Source organism: Amblyraja radiata, chromosome 34 (assembly GCF_010909765.2).
Source record: "Amblyraja radiata isolate CabotCenter1 chromosome 34, sAmbRad1.1.pri, whole genome shotgun sequence".
Lineage (NCBI taxonomy): Eukaryota > Metazoa > Chordata > Chondrichthyes > Rajiformes > Rajidae > Amblyraja > Amblyraja radiata.
Window position 1 is genome coordinate 7,904,504 of NC_045989.1, and position 23,538 is coordinate 7,928,041.

Genomic DNA, 23,538 nt, shown 5'->3' on the forward strand with positions numbered 1-23,538 from the left:
GTACAAGCCCAGTCGCTCCATTCTATCAACATATGACAGTCCCGCCTTCCCTGGAATTAACCTCGTGAACCTATGCTGCACTCCCTCAATAGCAAGAATGTCCTTTCTCAAATTTGGAGACCAAAACTGCACACAATATTCCAGGTGTGGTCTCACTAGGGCTCTGTACAACTGCAGAAGGACCTCTTTGCTCCTATACTCAACTCCTTTTGTTATGAAGGCCAACATGCCATTCGCCCAGGGTTCGATCCTGACCATGGGGTGCTGTCTGTACGGAGTTTGTATGTTCCCCCAATGGGTTTTCTCCGGGTGCTCCCACAGTCCAAAAATGTACAGGTTTGTAGGTTAATTGGCTTGATATAATTGTAAATTGTCCTCAGTGTGTGTAGGATAGTGTTAGTGTGCGGGGATCGCTGGTAGGCGTGTACATGGTGGGCAGAAGGGCCTGTTTCCGTGCTGTATCTCTAAACTAAGCTAAAACTAAACTCAGTATCTCTACACACAGGGAGACAGAAAAGATCCTTTGGACTTTGTAAAGAAGAGCAGAGTAGATCTGTCTGGAATTTTGGCCAATGTCTAAACCTCCATCAACGCCGCAAAACACAGTCACCCTTGTCATTACATATTGCTCAGTGGGATCTTGCTGAGCATATCATGGCTGCCCTGCCTCCGATATTATAACACGGCCAACTTCTTTAAAAGGATTTCATTGGCTGTAAAGAGCCCCTGACAATCGCTGACGACGTTTAGATGTTTAGAGATACAGCATGGAAACAGGACATTCGGCCCATCGAGTCCACGCCGACCATCGATTAACCGTTCGCACAAGTTAGATGTGATCCTCGATCGCATGCACTCACTACACCCTAGAGGCAACTCACAGACATAGGCCATTTACACCACCTGCACCACATAGACAAACTAAACAAAACAAAACTAAACTAAACTAAACTGAGCTATTACTAAACTAGTGGTTGGTACACAAAAATGCTGGAGAAACTCAGCGGGTGCAGCAGCATCTATGGAGCGAAGGAAATAGGCAACGTTTTGGGCCGAAACCCTTCTTCAGACTAAACTAGTGGGTCGAAGGGCCTGTTGGTGTGCTTCATCCTTCTATTCAGCAAGCCTCTGTCGCACTCGTTGCTGCCTATTATGGAGCTTTGCTGTCACCTGCTGGTAATCCTTTGTAATAATCTTGCAGAGTATTGAGTGCAGAAGCTGGGAGATCAAGTTACAGCAGTGGTTCCCAACCTTTTTTTGGCCATGCCCCACCTAATCACCTCTAAAATCCTGATGCCCCCCCCCCCCATATTTTAGCACGAGCAGACAAAGAAATAATTCTCAGAAAATGGAATTTACTCAAAATAACATCTGAAACATAAACTACATATGTTTACCTGATGCCCCCCTTAAAAATCAAATTGCCCCCCCTGTGGGGCGTACGCCCCACGTTGGGAACCACTGAGTTACAGTCATGCAAGATGTTGGTGAAGCCACATTCACAGGATTGTGCTCAGTTTTTGTCATGATGTTATAGGAATGATTGAATTTAATAAGGGTGTCGGGGGTTAGGCAGAGAAGGCAGGAGAATGGGGAAAGATAGATCAGCCATGACAGAATGGTGGAGTAGACTCGATAGGCCGAATGGCCTATTTCTGCTCCCATATCTCGAGGGCCTGAGCTATGGGGAGAGGTTGAGGAGGCTAGGGCTTTATTCGCTGGAGTGCAGGAGGATGAGGAGTGATCTTGTAAAGGTGTATAAAATCAGGAATTGATCAGGTAAACACACTTGCCCAGAGCAGTAGAATCAAGAACCATAGGGGGGAAAAGTGTTTCACACAAAGGGTGGTGGGTGTATGGAACGAGCGGCTGGAGGAAGATGCCATTGCAACTTTTAAGAAACACTTGGACAGGTACATGGATAGGATATGTTTAGAGGGATATTGGCCAAACGCAGGCAGTGGGACAAGTGTAGATGGGACATGTTGGGCAAGCTGGGCTGATGGGCCTGTTTCCACGCTGTATGACTCTATGACTATATTCAGTTAGACAAAGTTGTCCTCCAAAATACTGCAAATTTCCACGCACCCGTCCACTCCCACTGGACAGACTGAGATTGGGTCCCAGAGGCGGCATCTCTGGAGAAAAGGAATGGATGACGTTCCGGGTCGAGACCCTTCTTGAGACTGAGAGTCAGGGGAGAGGGAAACGAGCGATATAGACGATGATGTCGAGAGCTATAGAACAAATGAATGAAAGATATTCAAAAACGTAATGATGATAAAGGAAACAGGCCATTGTTAGCTGTTCCTATGATAGTTGCTGCCTCACCCGCTGAGTTTCTCCAGCGTTTTTTGTCTACCTTTGATTGTTCCAGCATCCGCAGTTCTTTTTTAAACATTGTTAGCTGTTTGCCAGGTGAGAACGGGAACCAGGTGCGACTTGGGTGAGGGATGGAGAGAGAGGGAGGTTACTTGAAGTTATAGGAATCAAAATTAATATTGGGTTGTAAGCTGCGCAAACGAGGGAGCGTGTGAGTGAGGGAGGAAACCCCCACCGTCACACCCCAACATGGAGACTCCACACGCAGGTCAGAACCGGAGTTCCGGATTGAAACTGGGTCTGTCGGGCAGCAACTCTACAAAATGAGCCGCCCGGTCAGTGATTCTTGGAGCTCACCTTCCAGAATCACGGACAACAAACAAGAAGGGTCTCGACCCGAAATGTCACCGATTCCCTTTCTCCAGAGATGCTGCCTGGCCCGCTGAGTTACTCCAGCATTTTGTGTCCATCTTTGTTTTAAACCCAGTGTAGATTGGCTATTGCATGCTAGCCAATCCTAGTGTTTGTCAGAAGTAGCTCCGCCTAGTAAGTGCTTTATATTATCAAGAGTTTGCATTACGCCAGTCAGTAGATGTAGCAGCTCGGAGCTGTAACGTCAGCAGATCCTGTGCTGTAAGTGATTTAAAAAATATGTGTTGTATCTTCATGTGTGTTCGGGTCACATCATTACATGGTGTCAGAAGTAGGATTTGAACCCACATCTCCAATTGGAGACCATCTGCAGTTCCTTCCTGCCCTTTCCTGTAACGATTCTTGCTTTAAGAGCACGGGGGAGAGATCCTGACTCATTTACAGCGCCCTCCATTAATGTTTGGGACAAAGACCCATCATTTATTTATTCATTTGCCTCTGTACTCCACAATTTGAGATTTGTAATAGAAAAAAAATCACATGTGGTTAAAGTGCACATTGTCAGATTTTATTAAAGGCCATTTTAAAATATTTTGGTTTCACCATATAGAAGTTACAGCTATGTTTATACGTACAGTAGCTAGAGAGCATCTCAGATCCCTCCCGATGCAAGGACTGGTGATTCACCAAGGATGCTGCACTATATCCGACAAGGTACCGCTGCTCACAGTGGCCCGTTTCCACTGTGCGATGCTCCTTATGTCAAGGGCTGCACGCGTTGAATTAACCAGCTCATTAGAGCAGCTTCAGACAGAGATGTCACAAGGGCCTTGTAGCTGAGGTGTTGCTACACAGCATAAGTGAGAATACGCTTCAGTCACAGGCCGGCAGAAGCTCTCTCACTTAAGAACCTGAAAGCTGTGGATTCCACCCTGAGGCTTCACAAGATCACAGGTTCTAGGAGCAGAACAAGGCCATTCAGTCCATCAAGTCTACTCGCCATTCAATCATGCCTGATCTATCTGTCCCTCTCAACCCCGTTCTCTTGCCTTCGCCCTATAACCCCTGACAACCTTACTAATCAAAATTGGGCACAATACCTCAGCTAACACTTAGGTTTGTGACAGTCCAAAACGCAGATCCAGTCAGTGGACGACCGGAATGGCTGCAACAGGCCTTTGTGGCCAGCTGCTGCAGCTGGGGCTGTAAAGTGGTGCCAAACTGGGGCCTCTTAAATGTAGACGCAGTGGGCTGTTCCGTACATTCTATACCAACCGGGGGTTTGTGCTTGTGGTGATGGTCTTGCTGATCTGTATGCAATAAAAATGTTCCATTGATGTCGTTGCCGTTGCTTGGTACAAATGTTAACCTTTGATCCTGTCCACCTCGCTTGGATGAAATGGAGGATCCACTGCCATTATTTCGAAGATGAACATTCAATCATTGAACCAGTATGTAAGGCTCAAAGTGCTGGAGTTACTCAGCGGGTCAGGTAGCATATCCGGCGAACATGGATAGGTGAGCTTTTTTGGGTCACGATCCTTCTTCAGACTGATTCTAGTGAGGGGCTGGGGTGGGGGGAGGGGGGGGGGGGGGGGGATGGGGGGAGCTGGAAGAGAGGTGGGGCCGGATAAAGCCTGGGGAGTGAAAACTGAGAAAACAATCCAAGTTTGTCCACATTTTCCTCACGGCTAATGCCCTCTAATCCAGGCAGTATTCCGGTAAACCTCTTCCGCGCCCCTCTCCCAAGCCTCCACATCCTTTCTGTAATGGGGTGGCTTCATGGGGTGGAGCAGGCAATGCTCCAAATGCCGCCTGACCAAAGTCTTGTAAAGCTGCACCGCGACTTCCTGACTCAACGCCCCGATCGAAGGCGTGTATCAGACAACATCTTTACCACTCTCTTGTTTGTCCTCTTCCCTTTGTTTTATTCTCGCTCTTTTATAGCCCTCTCCCTCTCCCTATCTCCCCTCCCTCTCTCTGTCCCCCTCTCCCCCCTCCCCACCATCACTCTCTCACACTGAACCAGTCCTATAAAGCTGCACCATGGTTTCCTGATTCCTGGCTCGACTGATGTAGTCAAATATACCATATGCCTTCTTTACCATTCCCTTCTCCCTCCCTCTTATCTGCCCTTCCTCCTCTCATCTTTTTATCTTCACCCTCCTCCTCTCAGCCCCTTCCTCACTCCCTCTCCACTCTCAGTCTCCCTCCCACTTTCTCTCCCTCTGTCCCCCTCTCTCTCGATCACCCTCTCTCTTGCTCCACCTCTCTTTCTTAGCCTTTCTCTCTCTCTCTCTCTCTCCCTTCCGCCTCTCCCCATCCCTCTCTCTGCCCTAATCTCTCTCTCTCTCTCTCTCTCTCTCTCTCTCCGTCTCCCATCCCTCTCTCCCCCACCCTCTCTCCTCCACCCATCTCTCTCGTTCTCTCTCCCCTAATCTCTCTCTCTCTCTCTCTCTCTCACAACCCCCCCCCCCCCCCCATCTCTTTCTCTCCCTCTCTCCCCCTCTCTCCCTCTCTCTCTCCCTACCCCACCATCACCCCCTGATTATCACAATCACATCTCAAGCCCCAATCTTCCCCTCTGCCTAATCCGTCATGTCGGGTGGAATAGATGGCCCATACAGTTTGCTGAATCCCGAGATTGTGACTGACAAGCTGCGAGGCATAATCACCTTCCTGCAGATCACAAACCCTTCCTCATACACTGGAGTTTATTAAATCCATGGAATTTCAGAATGGATCAGTGCTTGTCCTTGACTCAGGAATCCCTCATGGCAAAGCAAAGAGAAATACCCCTCGATCTGTCCATCCACTCTGTAAACATTCCACCAGCATTGTGCTGTGATTTTCTTGTCTCTTTGTGTCAATCCCTCTGAAGGAACTGCATGTTAACGTCATTAAGACAGCTGCCTCGAAAGACCCTGGGCTTCTAATTATGACTGACCTAAAAATGCCAGATTTTAATATATAGAGATTATTCGGACTGCAGATCAAAGCGTATTGAATGCAGCGTGAAATTTATCTGCACAGTTCTGAGGATTCCAGCTTAGACTCAGTGGGCCACAGAATAAGCACGTGACACATGTCTGTCATTTTCTAACGCAAGCCACCAGACGTAACAACCACAACAGTAAAACTCCTCTGAGCATTTTGCACAGGTTGCCACAGATAGCACCACACACTAAATTGAACTCCACAAAGAACGTAGTACGTAGTTTATCTTGGCATTATGTTTGGGACAGACTTTGAGGGCCGAAGGGGCTGTTCCTGTGCTGTATTGTTCTATGTTCTATCATTTGATCGTGCGGCACGGTGGCGCAGCGGCAGAGTTACTGCCTTACAGCGCCAGAGACACGGGTTCGATCCCGACTACGGGAGCAGTCTGCACGGAGTTTGTACGTTCTCCCCGTGACCTGCGTGGGTTTTCTCTGGGCGCTCCGGTTTCCTCCCACACTCCAAAGTCGTGCAGGTTTGTAGGTTAATTGGCCTGGTATAAATATAAATTGCCCTTAGTGTGTGTCGGACAGTGCTAGTTTGTGGGGATCACTAGTCGGTGCGGACTCGGTGGGCGCTGACTGAAGAAGGGTCTCGAACCGAAACCTCGCGTATTCCTTCTCTCCAGAGATGCTGCCTGTGCCGCTGAGTTACTCGAGCTCTTTGTGTCTACAGTATCTTTGGTTTCAATCAGCATCTGCAGTTCCTTCCTGCATGTTACTTACGCTCAGTCCGCCTTGGCCTACGTGATCCCCCAGATTCCAAACATTTTACCTCCCCTTCCCATTCCCACACTGACCTTTCTGTCCTGGGCCTCCACCACTGTCTGAGTGAAGCCACACGCAAATTGGAGGAACAGCACCCCGTATTTCGTTTGGGCTGCTTACATCCCTTAGGTATGACCATTGATTTTTCTAATTTCAAGTAACTTAGGGACGACAGATGGCACAATGGGCTAAGTGTTCGGCTGGCAACCGGAAGGTAGCTGGTTCGAATCCCGCTTGGAGTGCATACTGTCGTTGTGTCCTTGGGCAAGACACTTCACCCACCTTTGCCTGTGTGTGTCCTTGGGCAAGACACTTCACCCACCTTTGCCTGTGTGTGTGGATGTAATTATGTGAAGCACTTTGGGGTCAATGCAAGTTGACTAAAAATGTGCTATATAAATAAAGAAATTTAATTTAAATTAAATTTAATTTAACTCCGGTATTCCCTCCCCCATCCCCCCCTCTCCCACCCCAGTTGTCCTACAAGTTCCACAGGTCGTATCCTCCTATCCCTCTTGTTACCACATCTTCCCCAGCCAACAATGGGCCTTTATGGGTTACAAATCAGGGCCTAAGGTCACCTATTAAAGTGAAATCGGGATGAAGGAGGGCACCACCATCGTCTCTCCATTTCCCTCCAGAGATGCTGCCTGGTCTGCTAAGTTCCTCCAGCATAGTTACTCCACAAAAAGCTGGAGTAACTCAGCGGGACAGGCTGCATCTCTGGAGAGAAGGAATGGGTGACATTTCAGGTTGAGCCCTTTCTTCAGAAGTCTGAAGAAAGGTCTCGACCCAAAACCTCACCCATTGCTTCTCTCCAGAGATGCTGCCTGTCCCGCAGTTATTCCAGATTTTTGTGTCTACTTCGGTTTAAACCAGCATCTGCAGTTCCTTCTTTGACAAGATCCTCCAGCACTTTGTTCCTTGCTGTTAGCCTTTCCAAGTGTGTGTAAAAGATCTGTGGTTTTACTTGGAATAAAGGCAATCTTCCCTCTAAGTATCTCACACCCAACATCACTAGCAGGCGGATGGACTGGATGTTACCACATTGCAGCTTTCTGTCCACATTTCTTTAGGGACACAAGGAACTTCCGCTGTTGGAATCTTGAGCAAAACACAAAGTGCTGGAAGAACTCAGCAGGTCAGGCAGCATCTGTGGAGAGAATGGACTGAAGACATTTTGGGTCGGAACCCTTCTTCAGATTTCTCCAATTCAAAAATCACAAGTGTCGATCCAGAAAAAGTCCTGTAATACTTCTGAAACTTTGGGTGGCCTGAAGACATGGAACCTCTAGACATGGAAGTTGCTGTAGAAATGCATGTCTTTCTTGTTCACTCGTTCTTTCATTGCTAATGGTCTCTTCCATGCAACAGCTGGAGATGGGGAATGTCCACAACATTCTGCATTGGTGGCCAATCTATCGTGGTGGAGTTGATCGAGTTACTGGGAACCCTCTATCAGTAACCACACATGCACTAAAATGCTCCAGGAAGGATGGGATGTGAAATGGCATGAGTTATTAGCACTATTTCTATCTATCACAGGAAGAGGCCCTTCAGCCCACAATGTCTGTGCTGAACATGATGCAAAGTTAACCGAAGTTAAACGCACACCTCCAGATTCAGGGACAGTTTCTTCCCAGCTGTTATCAGGCAACTGAACCATCCTACCACAACCAGAGAGCAGTCCTGATCTACTATCTACCTCTTTGGTGACCCTCGGACTATCCTTGATCGGACTTTGCTGGCTTTACGTTCCAATAAACGTTATTCCCTTATCATGTATCTTCCCACTGTAAATGGCTGGATGTAATCATGTTTTGTCTTTCTGCTGACTGGATAGCACGCAACAAAAGCTGTACCTCAGCACATGTGACAATAAACTAAACTAAACTAAATTAAATTGATCTCATCTTGATGAAGCCGAATTTTAGTTAAAAATATAAGAAGATATTAAATTGGCTTCTGGGCTAGCTTACAGCTTATATTTAGTGTCAAATTAGGCTTGCCTCAGGTTGCAGTGTGTGGGATAATAAATACCATAACATTGTCTCCCAAGTGAGGGAAGTGGAAAGAGAGAAACAGCTAGTCACATCTTTGAAGTAAGATGCCATAAACCAAATGGCCAATGTTTATGAAGGACCAAATGACAGTGAGGAAGCAGTGAAAGAGCTAGGGTGATCTCTGTGAAGATAAAATGGCAATATCCAAATGGCCAATGTTTATGAAGGACGAGAGAGGAACCAGGGAAGTAGAAAGATAAAATGTCGTAAACCAAATGGCCAATGTTATCTTGTAACATGTAAACAAAAGGCCTTTGATGTGATGCATTCTGTGGAAACCTTTTCCTGTACCTCTGACCATGACTAATGTCTGTGAAATGTGCTAAGGGGACAAAAAAAAACCTATTTAAGGCAATGTAATTCTGTTGTTCAGAGAAGGGGACGGAAGACGGTCAAGTGTCTGTAATGGTCACTTGACTGGAATTCTCCCTCCCTTCCATCGGCCGATATTAAGTAAAGTTGTGAACTGGTCTACCAAACAGTTTGTGTGGTGTCTGTTTATTAAGAAGCGAACCTGGTTTAGTAGTTAAGAAAGTAGCTTTTTCAATCTGCCTATCAATGTTCCAAATCCCCCTATTCCCTACTAATCCCTCCATTCCCTACATATTCTTGTTCCTATATAAAAGCCTGTTAAACGTCACTATTGTACCTCCACCGCCACCCCTGGCAATGCGTTCCAGGCCCCTACCACACTCTGTGTAAAAAACATGTCCCGACACACAATGGGTATCCAGGGCTATAGGGAGAAGGTGGAGGACTGGGGTTGAGAGTGAAAGATAGATCATCCATGTAGACTCGACTCCTGTGACCTAATTCTGCTCTTAGAACATATGAAGTTATATACATCTCCATTAAACCGCCCCCCTCTCACCTTGTAGTTATGCTCTCTATAGTGGGACATTCCAACCCTGGGGAAAAGTCTTCTGACCCATCTACCCTGTCGATGCCTTTCATAATTTTATATACTTTTATTAAGTCTCCCCTCAATGTCTGACTTACATCAGGTTGGATGGGACAGTCTGACCTTCAGTGTGAGAGGGAGCAAGCAATCTCCACAGACTAACATCTGCCTTATATACCACTTTTAATGTACCATTTACAAGAATGATCCCAGGAATGAGTAGGTTTACCTCTGATGAACATTTGTCGGCACTGGGCCTGTACTCGCTGGAGTTTAGAAAAATGAGGGGGGACCTCATTGAAACAAACAGAATAGTGAAAGGCCTGGATAGAGTGGATGTGGAGAGGATGTTTCCACTAGTGAGAGAGTCTAGGACTAGAGGTCACAGCCTCAGAATTAAAGGACGTTCTTTTAGGAAGGAGATGAGGATGAATTTATTTAGTGAGAGGGTGGTGAATCTGTGGAGGCCAAGTCAGTGGATATTTTTAAGGCAGAGATAGATAGATTCTTATTAGTACAGCTGTCAGAGGTTATGGGAAGAAGGCAGGAGAATGGGCTTAGGAGGGGTTAGGGAGAGATAGATCAGCCATGATTGAATGGTGGAGTAGACAGAAGGATTTGGATAGGTTGGGAGAGTGGGCAGAGAAGTGGCCCATGGAATATAGTGTAGCAAAGTGTGGTGTCATGCATTTTGGTAGCAGGATAAAGGTGTAGATTATTTTCTAAATGGGGAGAGAGTCCAGAAATCGGAGGTGCAAAGCGACTTGGGAGTGCTGGTGCAGGATTCCCAAATAGTTAATCTGTAAGTCGAATCGGTAGTAAAGAAAGCAAACTCAATGCTAGCATTTATTTCATGAGGGCTTGTATTTGGAATATTGTGAGCAATTTCGGGCACCATATCTGAGGAAGGATGTGCTGGCTCTGGAGAGGGTCCAGAGGAGGTTTACAAGCATGATCCCAGGAATGAGTAGGTTTATGATGAGCGTTTGTCGGCACTGGGCCTGTACTCGCTGGAGTTGAGAAGAATGAGGGGGGACCTCATTGAAAAATTCAGAATAGTGAAAGGCTTGGATAGAGTGGATGTGGAGAGGATGTTTCCACTAGTGACCAGAGTTCATAGCCTCAGAATTAAAGGACGTTCTTTTAGGAAGGAGATGAGGAGGAAATTCTTTAGTCAGAGGGTTGTGACTCTGTGGAATTCTTTGCCACATAAAGCTTTGGAGGTCAAGTCAGTGGATATATTTAAGGCAGAGATAGATTCTTGATTAGTACAGGTGCCAAAGGGTATGGGGAGAAGACAGGAAAATGGGGTTAGGAGGGAGAGCTAGATCAGCCATGATTGGATTGCAGAGTAGACTTGATGGGCCGAAAGGCCCAATTCTGCTCCTATCACTTATGATCTTATGAAACACTGGAGTAGCCTAGCGGGTCAGGCAACATCTCTGGAGAAAAGGAATAGGTGATGTTTCGGACATCAGACTGAGAGTCAGGGGGAGAGGGAAACTAGAGGCATGAGAAGGTACAACAAATACATGAATAAAAATGATATTCACCTCTTAGTTAAGGATCAGCCTTTTACCAATGCATCATTGATACATTGCCATATTAGCACTGGAACAATGAAGAAGGGGAATAGCCTACAAATGTGCACGTCTTTCGGATGTGGGAGGAAATCGGAGCACCTGGAGGAAACCCACGTGGTCACAAGCCCAAGGAGAATGCGGTGACATTTTGGGTCGGGACCCTTCCTCACAATGTTCTGCTCCAGACTATCTGTTCTGATAGGTTAGCATCCAAAACAAAGCAATTGTATGCTACAGCAAGGTCTGTTTCTGCGCTGGATCTCTAAAGTCTAGAGATCTTTTACTCTGCCTAGGTACACGTGACAATAAGAAAACTAAACCTATCTTCCCTGCCGTCCGAACAACAGACCTTCGAGTCTGAAGAAGGGTCTCGACCCGAAACGTCACCTATTCCTTTTTCTCTGGGCGGCGCGACTCTCGTCAGCAGCGGCCTCTGCAGTCCGTCTGCGTTTTTATTATTTTATGTCTTATGTTTTTATGTAGTTGTTGTTATTTTTGTTGGGGTATGTGTGTGGGGGGTGTGGGGGGGGGGGGGTGGGGGTAACTTTTAAATCTCTCCCTGCACGGGAGACCCGACCTTTTCTTTGTCGGGTCTCCGTTGTCGTTGGGGCTGCAACGAGGAGCGGCCTCCAACAGGAAGACCGGGGGCTGTGGTGCCGACTACTCACCTCACCGTCGCGGAGCTGGCCGAGTCCAGAGCGGGTGGAGCGGTGGTGGACGCTGCTGAGACCCGACCCCCGGAGATTCGGTGGCTGCAACTGCGGGTTTGGCGGACAGTGACACCGGGAGCCCGCGGGTCCCTGGAGGGTGACCGCTTTTCGGGGCTTCCGCAACGGCGACTTCTCCCGCCCGAGTTGCGGGGTTGAAGAGCTCCTGGAGCGGGGCCTTACAGCACCGCCCCGCGCGGCTGGGAATGGCCGCGGGTCTCAGCGAGCGCACGCCGGGGTCTCTAACACCAAGACCCGGTGCGCGACCTTGCATCACCCGGCGTGGCTTTAATGGCCACGGGACAATTCGCCATCGCCCGCCGGGGGCTTTGACTTTGACTTTGACTTTGACTCTGACATCGGGGGGGAGAGTGCAGTGGAGAGATAAGTTTTTTTGGCCTTCCATCACAGCAATGTGATGGATGTTTATGTAAATTATGTTGTGTCTTGGGTCTATTTGTTTGTAATGTATGGCTGCAGAAACGACATTTCGTTTGGACCTCAAGGGGTCCAAATGACAATAAATTGAATTGTATTGTATTGTATTGTATTCTCAAGAGATGCTGCCTGACCCACTGAGTTACTCCAGCATTTTGTGTTTATCTTCGGATTAAACCAGCATCTGCAGTTCCCTCCTACACAGACCTTCCCTTTCAATGGTTGAGTCCCTAATTCTCCGGTTGGGACAGATGCAAGTGTGCATGCATGGTGCAGACTGGCAACACTGCAGTCCATCTGCAGCACTAAAATGGGGCAGTGCAGTTGCTGCATTTCATTTTCTGATTCACCGTTATATCCAGCAGGGAGCAGTGTAAGTCCGCGGCACAGACACAGGCAGCTGAATACGACTTGACTTATTAACAGCGGAGGTTTTGATGAAGGGACATTTGGTGCATTGTGTTTTCGCTGATGCTCTGCGCTGTAAATCAGCATAGCGTGTAAACTGGAGATGATGTGGTGTGACCCAGTTGAATGTGACTGAGGGGAAAATACAACATTTCTTCCTTGTGTGCAGCTGATCAATGGGCAAGCGCGAAAATGAAAATGCATTGTGAGAACACGGCTTTAAAATTCTCATTCTCACGCACAGCTTAAGCAAGGGGACAAGGGGTAAGCAAGGATTCGGGTCAGACCTCCTCAAAGGTTTTCAGTAACGAGTTATTGTTCATGTGTGTCCCATTGGCACACAGCAAGCTCCAGTTTCACCAATAACATCCAACATAGAAACATAGAAAATAGGTGCAGGAGTAGGCCATTCGGACCTTCGAGCCAGCACTGAAATTCAATATGATCACGGCTGATCATCCAAAATCAGTACCCTGTTCCTGCTTTCTCCCCATATCCCTTGATTCTGTTAGCCCTAAGAGCTAAATCTAGCTCTCCCTTGAATACATCCAGTGAATTGGCCTCCACCGCCTTCTGTGGCAGAGAATTCCACAGATTCATAACTCTCTGGATTAAAAACGTTTTCCTCATCTTAGTCCTAAATGGCCTACCCCTTATTCTTAAACTGTGACCCCTGGATCTGGACTCCCCTAACATCGGGAACATTTTTCCTGCATCTCGCCTGTCCAATCTCTTAAGAATTTTATATGTTTCTATAAGATCCCCTCCTAAATTCCAGTGAATATAAGTCCAATCGATCCAATTATTTCATGCCTGTCCCGCTGAGTTACTCCAGCATTTTGTGTCTATCACAGCTGAATGGGGTAAAGTAAAGTAAAGTAAAGTAAAGTAAAGTAGCCTTTATTGTCATTCAGACCTTGCGGTCTGAACGAAATTTTGTTGCCTTGCAGTCCTACATATAGTAAAAAATGGCAAAAACACACACAAAAAACACAAATTAACATCCACCACAGTGAGTTGAATACTCCTCACTGTGATGGAAGGCAAAAGTCTTAAGTTTTTGTCTCTTTCCTTGTTATTCTCCCTCTGCGCCGAGGCGATCCAGGCTTCGGATGTTGTGACCCCGCCGGGCGATGGTAAGTAATGTCAGTCCCGCGGCTGAATGCAAGCTCCGCGAACGGGCCGGTTCAGCTCCGCGGCCCGGGGTGGTCGAAGCCTCCGAAGCTGCGGCCCTCCAATCCAGAGGACACAGCTGTTGTCGCGGGAGCTCCGCAGAACAGGTCACCAACCTGCGAGCTCCCGACGATGGCGTCCACCGGGCCCGCGGCCGGTCCTCCGAGGTCGGATCGCTGCTGCCGCAGTCGCTGCCCGCACCGGGGTCGGGTCGCCGCAGCCGCTGCCTGCACCGAGTTCGGGTCGCCACTGTCCCAGCCCCGGGGTCGGGTCGCCACAGCCGCTGCTCCGAGGCCGCCAGCTCTACTGTTAGGCCTCGGCGCAGGCGGAGACGGAGACGGGGGATACGACAAGAGAAGTCGCATCCCCCCGAAATAAGAGACCAAAACCATGTTTCCTCCCCCCCCCCCCCCCACACACATACACAATAAACCAAAAATGAACTCAAACAGGACAAAAGAACAACACAAAAAAGAAAAAGAAAAGACGGACTGCAGGCGAGCCGCAGCTGCTAAGGCAGCGCCGCCATCTTAAGTAGTGGTAGGAGTAAGAGTAGAGCCAGAGAGTCAAAGAGTGATACAGTGCGGAAACAGGCCCTTCTGCCCAACTTGCCCATACTGGCCAACATGCCCCAGCTATACTAGTCCTACCTAATATGTGGCAACATTTCTGGGAAGGTGTTGTGGAAGAGGTGATTGGTTTTGGATGATTGGTCTAATGGCAGTCCGATGGAAGTTCTTCTTCAGTTTGGACATTGGGGGCTTTCAAGCTCCTGTACTTTTCCCCAGAAGGTAGGAAAGGTAGAAAAGAGAAAAGGGAATGGGCAGGCTGGCGGCATCCTTGCCGATACTTACAGCCTTCCTGATGCAACACATTTTAAAGTAAAGGGCCTGTCCCACGAGCATGCGACTCCATGCGGCAAGCGCGACCTAAAGGGCCTGTCCCACGAGCATGCGACTCCATGCAACTCCATACCTAACGTGGTCGCTTGAGCCGTACGGCCCACTTCGATCGCCGGAGCCGTATGGAGTTGTGCGGAGCTGGTCCCAATATCGCGCGGGGCTCCGAAAAACTGACTATGTTCAAAAATTCCGCGCGGCAACGGCCTGCCGGCCCACAGCCACCTCAACGCCGTATGCACCGCCTCGACGGGCGTGCGCAGCGTCTCAACGCCGTACGCAGCGTCTTGACGCCGTACGTCACGCGCGAACGTCCCGCGGACTTCACGTCACTCACTCGACCTCCGCGTGGCTCCCGCTTCCGGTTTGGTTGCGCTTGCCGCATGCAGGTCGCATGCTCGTGTGACAGGCCCTTAACGCACTTTAAATTACCAGGTATGAGTGGGTATTAGTGGCAGAGTCAGTGCACATTGTGGGGCAGCGGTAGAGTTGCTGCCTGACAGCGCCAGAGACCCGGCTTCGATCCTGACCACGGTGCCGTCTGTACAGAATTTGTACACTCTTCCCGTGACCGCGTGGGTTTTCCCCGGGTCCTCCGGTTTCTTCCCACATTCCAAAAGACATCCAGGTTTGCACGTTTGATTGGCTTTGGTAAAAATTGTAAATTGTCCCTGGTGTGTAGGATAGTGCTTGTATACAGGGTAAACGCTGGTCGGCTTGGACTGGGTGGACTGTACCTTTAAAACCAAAATAAATACTGCCTATCCTTAATTGCCCTTAAAGGGATTGAGTTGCTGGACAATTTCAGAGGCCGGTTTAACTATAATGAAGTGGGTGGGCACTCACTTGTAGGCTATTTTAGTCAAGGATTTCCTTCACAATGTCATCAGTGAACCAATTTGGTTTTAGGACATTTTGGAGTTACTGGAAGTTGAGACATGGTTATTTAATTAATTGAGTTTAATTTTCCAGCTGCTACAGTGGGATTTTAACCTTGGCTTGAGAATTAATTCAGACACATCTGAGTAGCCCGCAGGAGAGCAATGGTGTGCACTTATCCCAAGGTCTTCCTATCTATTGGGAAACTTGTCTCCTTATTTAAGGAAAGACTCATGATCCTCTGGGACTATTTCTCTCAGCTTCGAACAACATCAAGGGGAAGGAAGCACTCGAAACTGGTCAGCAGTGAGGTTGGGAAACTTGCGGTCTGAGAGTCATAGAGTCATACAGCATGGCAACAGGCCCTTCAGCCCAACTTGCCAATGCCGACCAACATGCCCCATCGACATTAGTTCCACCTGCCTGCATTTGGCCCACTGTTCCATCCATGGATAATTCATGTTTTGGGTCGATGCCCTTCTTCATGAATAGGTGACATTTCATGTTGGGACCCTTCTTCGAAACGTCACCCATCCATGTTTAGTTTAGAGATGCGACGCAGAAACAGGCCCTTTGGTCCACGGAGTCTCTGCTGGCCACTAGCACTATCTTCCACACGGGGGACAATTTACACTTTTTACCAAAGCCAATTAACCTACAAACCTGCACGCCTTTAGAGTCTGAGAGGAAACTGGAGCACCCGGAGAAAACAGTCACGGGAAGAACATACAAACTCCATACAGACAGCACCCGTAGTCAGAACCGAACCCGGGACTCTGGTGCTGTAAGACAGAACTCTACCGTTGCACCACCCAAGCTCTACAGAGATGCTGTCTGACCCTCTGTATTTTTTTTTTGTAAACCAGCATCTGCAGTTCCTTGTCTCGGCCAGAATTTGTGAGTTACACAGCTCCCTCCCCTCGTTGGAGCCGTCGTTCATACATGGCAACCTCTCCTGCTGGAGGGAGACGTGTTGCTTGTATTGTGATCTGTCCTTTTAAAAGCTGCCGGCATGAAACTGTGCACGCTGTGTGACATTGCCATAACAGCGGCAACATGCAGCACATTGACAGGGAATACTGGGCAGGAACAATGATTCAGCTTGGCATTTCACCGGCAACACACACAACTCTTCACATACAGGATGCAAAAGACTGCACATCTGAGCGAATGAACCCCAAGTAGCTGGGAGAACACAGCAGGTCAGGCAGCATCTGTGGAGGGAAATGGACAGACGGCGTTTCGGGTTTCGGGCCAGGACCCTTCTTCAGGCATTCCCTCCATAGATGTCGCCTGACCCGCAGAGTTCCTCCAGCTGTTTGTTTCTGATTGGAAGTTCACTCTCTCCTCTCTCTCTCTCTCACTCTCATTCTCTCACACACACATTCGCTCTCTTACACTCTCTCTTGCAAACACATTCTCTCTTTCTAACAAGTCTGAAGAAGGGTTTTGGCCCGAAACGTTGCCTATCTCCATCGCTCCATAGATGCTGCTGCACCCGCTGAGTTTCTCCAGCATTTTTGTCTACCTTCTCTTTCTAACACTCTTTCACACACATACACTCTCTCTATCTCTCTCATGTAGACTCTCTTTCTCTCCCTTACACTCTCTTTCTCTCTCACATGCACTCTCTCTCTTGCTCTTTCTCTCTATCTCTCTCTCTCACTCTCTCTCTCTCACTCTCTCTCTAACACACTCTCTCTCTAACACTATCTCTCTCACACACACTCTCTCACGCAGACTCTTTCTTTCTCTCCCTCACTCTCTTTCTCTCACTCCCTCTCTCTTCCTCTCTATTTCTCTAATTATCTCTCTCTCACACACACTCTCACACACACACACTCTCTCTCTCATACACACACTTCCCCTCTCCTTCTATCTCTATGCAACTCCCATAACAATGTTAGGCTGCTGCATAACAGTTTCATTGCCATTATACGATGGGATGCAGCAAATTCTGAGCTCTTGTCTCCAGTTCATGAGTCCAGATGTCAAAATTAATTACAAAGATACCGTGGTGATTTGGAGCTTTCTGCAGCTTTGTTAGAGACACTCATCAGTATTATATACAGACAATATCAGAGAGGCAGACCAGGGATGATTCATGACTGATTCTCATTCTGTTCCGATGGAGCAAGGTACACCCGTGGTAATACTGGAAGCAGCATAATTAGCTGCAGAGAAGCCAGAAGAAGGGAGAATCAATCAGGATCCTCGTTACGATTCGCTAAACCAGCAACTCTCCAATCAATCTAGTCAAGGACACATAGAGAGATCGAGTCAGAGTCGTACAGCGTGGAAACAGGCCGTTCAGCTCCTTGCCCATGCCAACCAAGATGCCAAGATGCCACTAGTGCCATCTGCCTACGTTTGGCCCATATCCCTCAAAACCTTTTTCACCCATAATGTGAATGTGGAGTGACTTTGGTTCTAGCTTTACCTGGCATAGCCCATTATACCCAACTGTGGCTAGTATTCTTTTTTGGAGACCAATGGATATATTTAAGGCAGTGATAGGTAGATGCTTGATTAGTACGGGCGTCAGGGGTTATGGGGAGAAGGCAGGAGAATGGGGTTGAGAGGGAAAGATAGATCAGCCATGATTGAATGGCGGAGTAGACTCGATGGGCCGAATGGCCTAATTCTGCTTCTATCACGTGTGAACTTATGAACTTAGCCTTATGTACCAAACTCACAACCAAATGGCAAGTTTCTCCCTCTCGCCCACCAGGTTCACTCTTCAAGAATGGCCATGAGCCTCTATAGAAACTGACTCCATCCACGCGACTTGTGGTATAGGGGCAAGAAGGGCCTCGACCCAAAACGTCACCCATTCCTTCTCTCCAGAGATGCTGCCTGACCCGCTGAGTTACTCCAGCTTTTTGTGGTTCGATCCCAAATATGGGTGCTGTCTGTATGGATTTTGTACGTTCTCCCTGTGACCACTTGGGTTTTCTCCGGGTGCTCCGGTTTCCTTCCACACTCCAAAGACGTGCAGGTTTGTTGGGTTAATTGGCTTTGGCAAAAAAAGGTAAATTGTCCCTAGTGTGTGTAGGATAGTGCGAGTGTACGGGGTGATTGCTGCTTGGTGCAGCATCGATGGGCCGAAGGGCCTGTTTCTGCGCCATATCTCTAAAGAAAAGCAAGAGTGCGTGAATCTCCCGTAGCCTTTAATATGCACAGGATGGACTGAAGTGGGACAAACATCCACATATCGTTTGAAGATGTTTGGATGTCTGCATCCAAATGCCATCTCCCTGAGCTGCAAGTGCTTAATAAGGCAAGCCAGAGGGAGATGCACTCGAGATCAAAATTAAGCTCGACCAGTGAAAGTTTAATGAAGCAGTAAAAATGGAATCTAATTCCTCATTCAAACGGATACTGCGTGAGATGGACACTTTTCCAAGTCCAGTAGTAAATGATAATTTCCTCATTTACCTTGGATTTTTAATTTGGCATTACAATCCTGAAGTAATTCACAGGAATACAAAAAGCCAAGAACATGAGATCAGCAGGTGTTAAACCTGCTCTTTCGTCCAACTTAAACGTGGCCAGTCTGGTCCAGACCTCTGTGCCAACTTCTGTGCCAGATCCCCATAGCCCTCCATTAACTGAGTCTCGACCCGAAACGTCACTGATTCCTTCTCTCCAGAGATGCTGCCTGTCCCGCTGAGTTACTCCAGCATTTTGTGTCTATCTTCGATTTAAACCAGCACCTGCAGTTCTTTTAAATGTTTAATGTCTTATGTGTCATTCCTAACTGTCACTGTATGTCATGTTGTCACTTGTGGGTGGAGCACCAAGGCAAATTCCTTGTATGTGAATATATTTGGCCAATAAACTTATTCATTCATTTCAACACAAAAAAAAAATCTATCTCCCCTTTAAATACCTCCCTTTGCAGTGTCCAACCTCCACAATCCCAGAGGGTAGATAATTTCAGAGGTGCACCGTCGTCTTTGAGAAGGACTTCCTAAGCCTCTTATTTTTAAATATCTCCCCCCCCCCCCCCCGAACTTGTAGCTGTGTTCCCTTGTTTGGGATAGTCCCACAACCAGAAAATTCCCGATATCTACTCTGTCAGGCTCCATCAGCATCTTGTGTATTTTCAATAAGATGACCCCTCAATCTTATACAGTCCAAAGAATAGATATCTGATAGATATAAGTAACTGTAGATGATGATTTGCAAAACAAATGACACAAAGTGCTGGAGTAACTCAGTGGGTCAGGCAGCATTTCTGGAGAACATGGATAGCCTTCTCTAGACATATTTTATATAGGTATATGGATGGAATAACCCTCTTATCCCAGGACTTAGCAAACACAGTGGTGCAGCAGATAGAGCTACTGCCTCAAGGCACCAGAGACCCGGATTCGATCCTGACCTTGGGTGCTGTCTGTGTGGAGTTTACATATTCTCCCCACGACCATGAGGGTTTCCTCCCGCATCCCAAAGATGTGAGGGTTTGGAGGTGAATTGGCCTCAGGAGATTGTCCCTACTGTGTGGGGAGTGGATGCGAATGCAGGATTACAGAGAACTAGTGTGAACATAGGATCGATGGTTAGCATGGGCATCGTGGGCCGAAGGGCCTGTTTGTGTGGCGTATCTCTAAATAAACTGTGTGTGGTTTGCCCATTGTGGTTGTGTGGGCTTCCTTCGGTTGCTCCGGTTTCCTCCCACATCCCAAAAGCTGTGCGTGTTAATTGCCCCCTGTAAAATTACCCCTAAATATGTGGGGAGTGAATGAGAAAATGGGATAGCATAGAACTGATGGTGATGGATGTTTGGTGTGAGCCTGGTGGGCCGAAGGGCCTGTTTCCATGTTGTATCATGGGAGAGGGTTCAGACTATGGAGTGATTTGAAAAGCAGGGTGAAGATTGTATGGATGAAGTCAGTGTAAGACATTAAGCTGTGTAACTTGCATGGAGCAGCGTGCGCAGTTCTGGTTGCCCCAATACAGGAAAGATGTGGAGGCTTTGGAAAGGGTGCAGAAGAGCTTTACCAGAATGCTGCCAGGATTAGAGGGCATTAGCTATAAGGAGATGTTGGACAGACTTGAATTATTTTCTCAAAAACAAAAGCATGGTTGATGGTTTGAGCTCACGAAATATGTAGGAAGGAACTGCAGATGCTGGTTTAAACCGAAGATAGACACAAAATGCTGGAGTAAATCAGCGGGGCAGACTGCATCTCTGGACAGAAGGAATGGGTGACGTTTTGAGTCAAGATCCTTTTTCAGTCTAAAGAAGGGTCTTGACCCGAAACGTCACCCACTCCTTCTGTCCAGAGATGCTGCCTGTCCCGCTGAGTTACTCCAGCATTTTGTGTCCGTCTATGGTTTCAACTCAGATGAGTAGTGGTTCAATCACACCCAGACCCATAAGCTTATGAAAATGCCACAAACTATCCACGACTCCAAAACAGATCAAGTTCTAACTCCTCATCTTATTCCTCCTGTTGGGACAATATCTGGCTGAAGAAACATTAATTTACAAAAATGCCACTCAATTTTCAACTCTTCCCTTGTGCGCTTTGCATCTATGATTAGCCATTTATTGATCTTGCGTACTGAGCCTGATTTAATGGCACTGTAGATGGCAAATAAATGACTGCGGTATGATTTAATAGCCCTTTTAAAAAGAAAAATGATTTGACTTAATTAATTAGAGGAACTCAAACACAGCAGAATGGATTTCCATCAATAGTTCTCGAGTTTGGTCTCAGAGGGAGCCAGGGAAATACAATACTGCAATGCACAAAGTGCGAACAACTTACTCCAGCTTCCCAGTCAGGAGCCAGCGCTGATATTCATTAAGACTCTACTCGCTGGAGTTTAGAAGGATGAGGGGGACACCTCATTGAAACCTACCGAATAGTGAAAGGCCTGGATACAGTGGAAGTGATGAGGATGTTTCCACCAGTGGGAGAGTCTAGCACCAGATGTCCTTGCCTCAGAATTAAAGGACGTTCCTTTAGGAAGGAGGTGAGGATGGATTTCTTTAGTTAGAGGATGGTAAATCTGTGGAATTATTTGCCACAGAAGGCTATGGAGGGCAAGTCAATGGAGTTTAAGGCAGAGTTAGATAGATTCTTGATTAGTACAGGTATCAGGGGTTATAGGGAGAAGGCAAGAGAGTGGGGTTAGGAGGGAAAGATGGATCAGCCATGATTGAATGGTGGAGTAGAATTGATGGGCCGAATGACCTACTTCTGCTCCTCGAACTTATGAAGGCGGATCATCCATGAAGCCATGCCAAATCTTGGAAAGGGCTGGTATTCGAGTGGATCTCCTTGTGAGAAGTCAATAATGCAGTGGGCAATTTATTGAGTAATATTCGGAAGTCCGGACTATTGATTCAAGGACAAGTGGCGCAGTTGGTAGGGCCACTGCCTCACAGCGCCAGAGACCCAGGTTTGATCCTGACCTCAGGTGCTGACTGTGCGGAGTTTGCACGTTCTCCCTGTGACTGTGTGGATTTTCTCTGGATGCTCCAGTTTCTGCCCACATCCTAAAGACATGCAGACTTGTAGGTTAATTGGTCTCTGAAAATTGTCTCCTAGTGTTTAGGGATTGGGTGTGAAGGTGGGATAGGATAGAATGATGGTCAGCATGGACTTGGGCTGAAGGGCCTGTTTCCATTAACTCTAGACTAAACTGAGGTGTTCAAAGCAATTGCAGAATTTATATCCATGTTTTTAAATGTAAAAAAGAAATCTGGAATTGAAGGTAGAGGGGTTCCCGATTAGAAGTGGTTTACATAAGAATGGTGCCAATGGTGTGGGCAGTGGGCAGGTGCTATAGACCTGCACGGGAAGGTAGACGCTCCCGCCCCCACGAGTCTCGGGCAGATGGGGCTCGTCAGCCTGGGAAGGCTGTCCATCTAGGAGAGGGAAAACTCTGATTTAAAACCTCCACTGCCTTGTGGCCATATCCAGTCATGAAAAAGGCTCCAGGAGTAAACCTCAAGAAAATCCGGAGTTGAGCCCCTAAGGCAGTTTGTCGTTGTCTACAACCTCGCTCTGGCAGCTCCTGCGACAGCGCTGGTGCCAAACTGTAACGGCCCTGCTGTTGCTTTGGATCGATCAGCGACGTGGAGAGGGGGGAACGTGCTGCATGGGCAACAGCCTGCCCTCCATATGACAGGGCTACATCCGACCAGGATGCATCACCCATGGTAAGTCATGACTGATTGGGGCCTACTACTATACAGAATGGTGCGAAGATTCAAGAGAATGGCACCAAGGGTGAGTAACTGCAGTTACTTGGAGACTTGGGTTTATTCTCCAAAGGCTGGAGAAGGTTGTATGGTGAGTTATTTTAAGGGTTTAGGATTATCAATTGAATTAATTCAGAGAAACAGTTCCCACTGCCTGCACATTCCCCACTAGCTCATACACCATCTGACTTGCAAGTGTGGAGGCACAAGAGACAGCAGATGCTGAACGCAGATAGCAGAAACATACAAAGTGGCTGGAGGAACTCAGTATGTCAGGCTACAGATATAGAGTGAACTGTACTGGTGGCATAGATAGACATAAAATGGTGGAGTAAATCAGCTGGTCAGACAGCATCTCTGGAGAAAAAGGATGGGTGATGTTTCAGATTGAGACCATTATTCAGACCTTAACAAGGTCTGAAGAACGATCCTGAATTGAAACATCACCCATCCTTTTTCCCCAGAGATGCAGCCTGACCCGCTGAGGTACTCCGCTTTTTGTGTCTACCTTCGGTGAACTGCAGTTCCTTCCTACACATTACTGCATTGATTCTAGGTTCTACAGGGAATTAAACTCAGAGGGGAATCTAGGATGATGAATGCCATTCTACAGTGCATTCAGAAAATATTCAGACCCCTTCACTTTTTCCACATTTTGTTACGTTACAGCCTTATTCTAAAATGGATTAAATTCACTTTTTTTTATCATCAATCTACACACAATACCCGGTCATAAAAAAGGGAAAACAGCTGTTTAGAAATTTTTGCAAAGTAATTAAAAAGAAAAAACTGAAATTTCACATTTAC

The 23,538-nt window shown here is 47.4% G+C and overlaps 1 protein-coding gene across 1 annotated transcript in view; it reads right to left on the reverse strand.

Annotated features, from left to right (window-relative positions):
- The window catches only part of slco3a1 (solute carrier organic anion transporter family member 3A1), a 192,725-nt gene that overhangs the window by 32,325 nt on the left and 136,862 nt on the right, over positions 1 to 23,538 (reverse strand). The gene's annotated exons all lie outside the window — the stretch shown is intronic.